We start from the raw sequence: 8,063 nt of genomic DNA, 5'->3' as shown, positions 1-8,063 counted from the left end.
ATTATATTAATTTTAAAATTATAAAAAAAATGTTGCAGCAGCATAACTTTATTTTTAAAAAAATTAATGAAATTTAAATTAAGGAAAAGTCTTAAAGATTAAAATCTTTAATCTTTCGAAAGATCAATATGTTTTTTGAGTTTCTGCGAATTCTGTGCAAGTGGTGATTTTTACATAAAAAACAAAAAATTATAAACTGGACAAAATGGAAAATTTTTTTCTCACTTTGTTGGCCTGTTACGTGTTCAAAAAAAAACTTACAAAAATTGTCGACTTCTTAACGCAAAAGCTCAAAGTTTTCTTTACAGAATTGTTTTTAAAGAATGTTAATAAAATTTAATCCAACAGCATTTCGTACGTGAAGCGATAAAATATTGAAACTCATTATTTTACGCTGAAAATACGCCAAGAGCAATTATATAAATAATAACAAATAGGTACATAAAGCAAACATATTTTTAAAAAAATATTTTTTTTAATGCAGGAATTTATTATAAAAATAAATAATTTGATGTAAACATGCAAATACGCAAGCTGATTTGACACATAATATTTATAGAAATTGCAAAAAACAAAGATAAAATAGAATTTCCCTAAAGTTGCACTCTCCATCGTATCATACTAACTTAATTGCATCAGAAATGTTAAAAGAGAAAGCGAGCAATCGTGGATTTGAAAGTTTATTCAGAATTCTTTTCGATATATTTTAATTAAATCCTGGTAAAAAAGATTCTTACAATATCTTAAAGTATAATAATATATCTTAGTATTTTATAATCTAACATTTAAAAAAAATTTTTATATTTTAAATTTAAAAGATTTTTAAAAGAATCCTCTAAAGTTTCTTGTTTAGATTTTATAAGTTTCCTTTGGAAATTAAAGAATAAGAAATTTTAGAAATCTCAGAAAATATTTTAGAATTCGTACTTATATGTAAAGAATTTTAGAAAAATTCTTCGCAGATAAAATTTTGCCAATTTTTCTATAATAAATTGCTAAAATATATTGTAACTAAATTATCAATAAAATGAGTTCTCATTTGATGCAATATTGTAAAAAAAAGCACGTAAACTACATATAATTTCAACAATTGCTATAAAAAATGTATTAGTTAGTAGACAATAATTTGGCAAAATTGTGACAACTGTTATTCATTATTATATAGAAATACAAATACGATTTTTAGCAATATGCAAAAAAAAATTTGATTCAACAAATATTTTTGTTATTATAATGGTAATGTGACGGTTTTCGCAATTACTAGCAAATGGATTTTGCTAGTTTGCTTTTGCACGAAATGTTATTTAAGAATTGATGTTGCTAAAATTTCACAATCTGAGAAATTTTAAAAAGTTTTTAAAAAGTTATAAACTTATACAAAAAATATTGAAAAATTTGTATTTGTAAAAATCTAAATAATTTTATTAAAAAATTATAAAAATTACATTTAAGAATTCTGAAAAATTCTGAAATGTATGTAGTATTCTGAAAAATTATACATATAAAATATTCTAAGAAAAATTTTTACCAGGAAAAATACTCGTAAAAAAAAGACTTGTGAAATGAATTGTAGATCTCACCTTTCGATTGTTTCTTTCAAGACGTGGAACAAATCACCTGAATGAATCTATGAGTAATATGGATTCTAATGTCTGATCGCGCTTAGTCTCGTAACTCTCGCGTACCAATTTCCGATAGGAACGTGCGAAATTGCAATTGAATGATTTTGCTCGTTTTCCTAACGTAACGCATATATGATCGGCTGATGAGCTCCCCGCGAAACTTCGCTCTTATGCAAGATTGCTCGTCCCGTCTAAGAGAACTTGTATAAGCTTCAGATGAAAAAAAAACGCAGATATTTTCGAAACGCTTTCGAGCTTTCGACTTCCGTTTTCTTCGCGTCCACCTCTTCCACGATTTCCGTAATATGAAGGAACGCAAGAATTACAACGGATTAAACGGAGAACGGAATCGAGACTGATCGTTTTAATTGTCACGTGTGTGCCTTTATATGAACGGTCCCATCATCCCCCTACTACGTAGGACGGGTTTCAGTGTGAAACTCGCCAAAACGGTAACAATCGTCTAGTCGTTGTCGTATTGATAACAAATTGATAAATCATGTAATTGAACATATGTCGTTCAGGGGATTTATTCGCGGTTTTACAATTCTGCATATTCATATAAATTGCGCATTTTCTTTACTTCTTCGATTGCATTCTGTCAATTTAGATATAATTGCAAGGATAAATGTTCTGTTTACAGATAATAACCCAGGTAGCATATATGATTCATATACATTTTATATACTCTTTCCTGGAAGTATTTATATTTTACGTCCGTTTAGAAAATGTATATAAGATATTCTAGTTTAAATCTTCATCTCTTAAAAATGCATTTTAAAGAAAAATGTTTCATATATAAAGTATGATTTCAGGAGGCGAAAAATATTTTTGAAAAAAAAAAATTATTCACGGAAAGTTATTTTAAAAAATAATGGAATTATATATATCTTTTTACATAATGTAATTTTTCTATATTATTCTGCATATAAGAGTATTGTAGTAAAGATGCAGAAAAATCAATAGCTTTCAAATAATTTTAATCGTATCTTAATATTATTATGCACAGAATAATAAAATAAATCAATTGATATATAATAAAAAATATATATAGCTGCTTTAAAGAAATATAGTATGTAGTTACATATTGCAAAATTTTTTAAATGAGCAAAAATTTTTTTTACATTAATTGGTCCATTTCATTATTCTCTGCGTAAAAGTAATAAGAAACGATTATCAAAAAATTAATAATTTGCAAGATATTTTATATTTTATAAATAATTGAAGATCATATAATATAAAAAAAGCATATGATTCTATTTTAAAAAATGGTGATAATCTTTATTTATTATTCTTAAAAAATTAAATTTTTTTCGAAAATTAATTCCATTATTATTTGCGCGTCCTCTCAATGAAATTCTTATGTAAATCTTTCTTCTTTAAATTGTTCAAGAAATATTTAAAATTGTCATCATGTAAAATAAAATCTTGCATAAAATTAACATTTGTTATTTCAAATGCGTTTTAAAAATGCAATATTGAGAAATTTAGTTTCCACGTTTTTTTCTCGTTAAAACTTCAAATTTCCACGAACAATAATACTTACGTTTTGTATATATTATACTTACGTTGTATATATACTTACGTTTGTATATATAATAACGATGCTATCATTATTGTATCTTTGTATTGCAAAAGAAAGATTACTTCAGTTTGTATATAAATGAGATTTATAAAACATTTAAAGATTACATAATTAATTATTAAGATGACTCAACGAAAACAGTGGTATTATTGCTAATTATTTCCTTTCAAATATTTATATATTCCAAGATTAATATAATTAGCGGAAATCGTTCGAAAATATACAAAATTAATGTAGTATAACGAGTTCATCGCTAAATGACGGATGTCTGTTAAAATATGTCCTCAACATAGGACGATGCTCTGTTCACTGAATACTCGATTTTATAAGTTCATTCTATCGTCAATGATTTATTTTAGATGAGAATAATACAGAAAACATAAAAGAGAAATATGTTCTCATTACGGTTTTGTATTATTTTCTAGCGTATTCAAAATCTAATATAAATTATATTAGACATAATTAATAATTTAACGTACAAAGATAAAAAAGAAATAATGAGAGAGAGAGAGAGAGAGAGAGAGAAAATATATGTTCTTTAAATTTTTTTTTTATTTTTTAAATTATTAAATTATAATTATATTACACTATTAAATTATTTTTCTATTAATTTTATTCTCTTAATTTTGTATTTTTATCTTTTTTGTATATAAAATTTGTATCTTTGTTGTATATAAAAAGGATTAATTTCTTCGTTTTTAAAACGTTTGAGAGCAGCTTTTGACATGAAAGGACTTAAATAATATTATATTTATTTTTTAATTTTTCAATATTTTTTAAGTTTTGTATTCGTTTCTTTTTGACAGACATTTAATAATCGATACAGAAATCGGTACTGATTATTCTATGTGAATAATGAAACGTTCATTATCATAATAAATAAGAAATATAAATCTTAATTATTAAGCTGACAGTATTTTATTTAATTTTGTCGTTTAGTCAAAGTGTATTTATTCAATGACGTTTCTCTCGGAGTATTTCATAAGTGGCAAAGGAGAAGGTTGAAGTTATAGTATATTTCTATTTGAAAATCATTTTCTATTGTTTTTTTCTCTTTCGCTTCTCCAAAATTGTTGGATCATTTTCATACTTTTTATTAAAAATCATGATTTTCTCTTGTTTAATTATGTACGTGGGACAATTTTCAAATAATGATATGCGTAATATTAGGATCGACTGTCGAACAGCTGATCCGCAAAGCAAGTTAGGAGAAAGAAGCTAATGTCGTACGTCCAACGTATAAGAAGTCGCAGCACGCGCGAATCCAGCCAAGTCCACATTTAACCGGTTATGGTTTACAGGATGATAAACAAACTAGGTAGATGCGAATTTCTAACTGATGTAGAATTTATACATCGATGTGCGTCAATTGAAATTGAAATTGCATAAATCATACATTTAATTAAAATCATAATCTAGAATTTATGACTGTGGCAAACGACTTATCAAACGAAAACGATATGTTCCTTGACACATATACATATATAAATAAAAAATATTTGTGACTGTATACAACAAAAAAAGAAAAAAACCCGAATGAATTTTTTATATCAAGAACACAAATGCAAATTATTTGTGTTTTTTTTCTGAGCGAATGGTAATTGATTATATTTTTATCGATTTGTCACAAAAATATTGATATTGTATTTATATCAAGAGTTCCGTCAACAATTTCCTGAATTGTTTCCTGACACCTACGCTTCGAAAAGAGAATGTCCTGAAAAATTTCTCGGACACCCTGTGAATACAGTCACGTTCAGATCTAACCAGATAATTCCGATTAAAATCGACGAAGGGCGGTTTTTATCCAATGCATTTCTATTAGAGCATTAATCACGATTCCTTGGATTCATGAGTGACGCTAACTGCAAAATATGTCGCAATGCTAATTGCGTATATGAATATGTAAGTTACATTATTGATTGTTGATTCATATGTGCGTTTAAAATAACATTGAAATATTGAATATTTCTCAGCACGTATGACGGGATGGAAATTTGATTATAGAAATTTACAAATTGAGAACTCTTAATGATCTCCTATTAAATTTTTTTTTTATTATGTCGAGCGTGAACTCATTGAAAAATTTGTCTTATAAAGATTTATCGCTCTCAAAACAGTTCCGCGAATTTAAATACTACTCACCTCTTACTTTAATCGTAGAGAATCGTACAGACGTCTTATAAAATTGTCAAATTATTCCTAGGACAACCTTAAGTGATCGAAACTGGCAAATCATGTTATATTGATCGGATCAATTACACGCGTGCTTTGATTTTACAATTAACAGATTATGGAGTAGAAACGCATATACATGATCACACTGAAAACGAACTATTATTCTCGTACATCACTCTATTTACTCTGTGATTGTACACGAAAGAGAGAAACTTTATTCCTACTAGAATCGAGGGAGAGAAGGCGCAGCACTTACAGAGATTGTTGACATCAAAAGCCCAAGATAATGTTAGCGTGTTGTCAAAACTAAATAATGCGACGAGATCGCGGGAATGGAGAGAGTTACAAAGGTACATGTTAAAGATATGTATATATTATCTCATTACTTTGTGAGATAATATATACAGAATATATAATATATACAGAATATATATAAATAAAAAATAAAATTAAAATAATAAAAATTCTCTCTTCCTTTTCAAGTAATGATATGTTTATATAATTTTCGATAATAGCAAATAATATGAATATTGCATTAATATTCTTAGTTACAGACAAAGTTATAATAAATTCTATGTGATTATAGAGAAATAAAGAATGTCACAAAATTTACAATAATATTATAATTTCTTAATTAATATTAATTTACATTAATATTAATTCACATATATTATTAATATATTAGTAATACATTGAATTTTGCATATATGATCTATTTATTCTTTGTTCCACAAAGCTGCATAGTTTTTCTGGAAAAGGTGATATATTTTACATTGCTTTATAACGGATTTCTTAATTTTTTTGTTTTTTGTTTATTATTAATAAAAATCTTCGTTAAGAACAAGATGTCTTATCTTAATAAATGCCCTCGAGTATTTAAAAAAAATAAATCTTGAGATTTGATTTTGTTTCAGTTTTTTATATGATTTGAAGGAAAACATATTTTAATTTAAAAAATTAGATCTTGGATGAAGGCGTCAAGATAAAATGTGTTCAATTTTATTTTTTAAACTCATTAACGCATATGGCTAAACTAGCAAAACTAGCAAAAAAATAATAATTGGTAACAGAACCGGAGCATAAAAACATTTTTAATACAAAAAGCACATTAAAAATCAATTTTGCAACACATTGTTATAAACAAATCATTAAATATCGATTATAAAGAAAAATTGATTACGTCAACCATTTTTCTGCAGGAAGAGTTAAAAGACACACAGTATAATTTTTCTTTTACCATTTTCCATTTACTTTTTATCAATAATGCAAAAAAGAAAATAAAAAATAGGTTATTAAAATTTATTGCAGCTCGTGACAAAGTTAACAAAAAAAAATAACAACTGAAAAAAATTATGTGTTTCTTTTAAGTAATTTTTTTTACAGAAGCAATTGGAGTAATCAATTTTTCTCTGTAGTCAATATTTAATTATTTGTTTATAATAATTGTTGCAAAATTAATTTTTACAATTTATTTAAAATGTCGTATTTGATTTAAAGAATCTTTTTATAAACATTCTCTTCGTATCTATAAAAAAATTAACTTTTAAGTTTTATAAAATTTTGACACAACATATAATGGGTCTTCAGCCCACTGTGTAATGATAAAAATTATAATTTTCTCGTCTCTTTTTGGGGATTTTTAATTAACAAAAATTAATGCGAAGATTGCCTAATTGAACGGCCACGTCAACAACATACGTCAAAGAAATCAATCATCGCACGAAGGAAGATTATCGAAATGTTTGACATTATTGACAAAGGTGAAGCATCGTTGCCGTTACATTGATGACTTAATTGATTATTATGAACAGTCATTCGGTTCAGGAAGGAAACTTAAACACCAGGCGTCGTTGTATAGTCTCTCTTTCTCGCTTCTCTCCCGCCTACTAACTGGACAAGGTTTCAGTGGAAAAATAATTAAAAAGGACCCATTGAGAGCCCCGATCAGTGGTCCGGCAGAGTCGCATAAATTGAAACTGGTTTCAACTGGCCGGCGTTAGTTCAATCTGGCGTATCAATCCGAACGAACCAGAAGCTTTCCGCTGTCACCTTGATTCGTTCCCCTCCACCATCGTGCGATGGTGTACCATCATTTTGCGTAAGGCTGCAATTTTTTTCCTTTTTCTTTTCTTTTGCCTGGATATTGTAAGCATTTCGAAGGAAGTTGATAGTTGTTGCGTTATAGATAAAGCAGCGCAGCAAAGTCGCCACATGAAAATAAGATACGAAACAGGATGCGTTTTTCATTTTTATTACACATCTTGAAATTATTGACTACGTAGTCAAGAATTGATCACTCATTTATAGATGATCTCTATTAATTGTTAAGAAAAACTATCAATCATAAATTTATGTTTCCTTATAATTAAATATGTAATTCTTAATAGACATTTTTTTACAGTTGTTTAATACGAAATATTAAATCCTTATTCTTAAAATAATTTGTAAATATGAATTCTGAAATATATTCTAAGATCTTTTTAACTTATATTTTCCGAAGATAACTTATAGAATCTGTTTATAGAATTTATAAATACATAACTGTATAATTGTTTAGAAAATTTCTAATCTTTTTTATACATATTAGAATATTTTTTTTAAGTATTGAGAAAATAGTCTTTATTTTATTTCTAGTATACTTTATAAATATGAATTTGAAATATTCTAAAATATCTTAT

General features: G+C 26.4%; 1 protein-coding gene across 1 annotated transcript in view; it reads right to left on the bottom strand.

Annotated features, from left to right (window-relative positions):
- The window catches only part of LOC108684797 (sodium-coupled monocarboxylate transporter 1), an 8,878-nt gene extending 6,917 nt beyond the window's left edge, over positions 1 to 1,961 (bottom strand). Inside the window, exon 1 of the mRNA XM_018189287.1 lies at positions 1,581 to 1,961. The gene's annotated coding sequence lies outside the window, so the exon portion shown is untranslated. The remainder of the gene's footprint in view (positions 1 to 1,580) is intronic.
- Between the last annotated feature and the right edge of the window lie 6,102 nt (positions 1,962 to 8,063).

The sequence above is a fragment of the Atta colombica genome, unplaced genomic scaffold (genome assembly GCF_001594045.1).
Source record: "Atta colombica isolate Treedump-2 unplaced genomic scaffold, Acol1.0 scaffold140, whole genome shotgun sequence".
Taxonomy (NCBI): Eukaryota; Metazoa; Arthropoda; class Insecta; order Hymenoptera; family Formicidae; genus Atta; species Atta colombica.
This window is presented reverse-complemented; position numbering and strand designations above follow the sequence as displayed.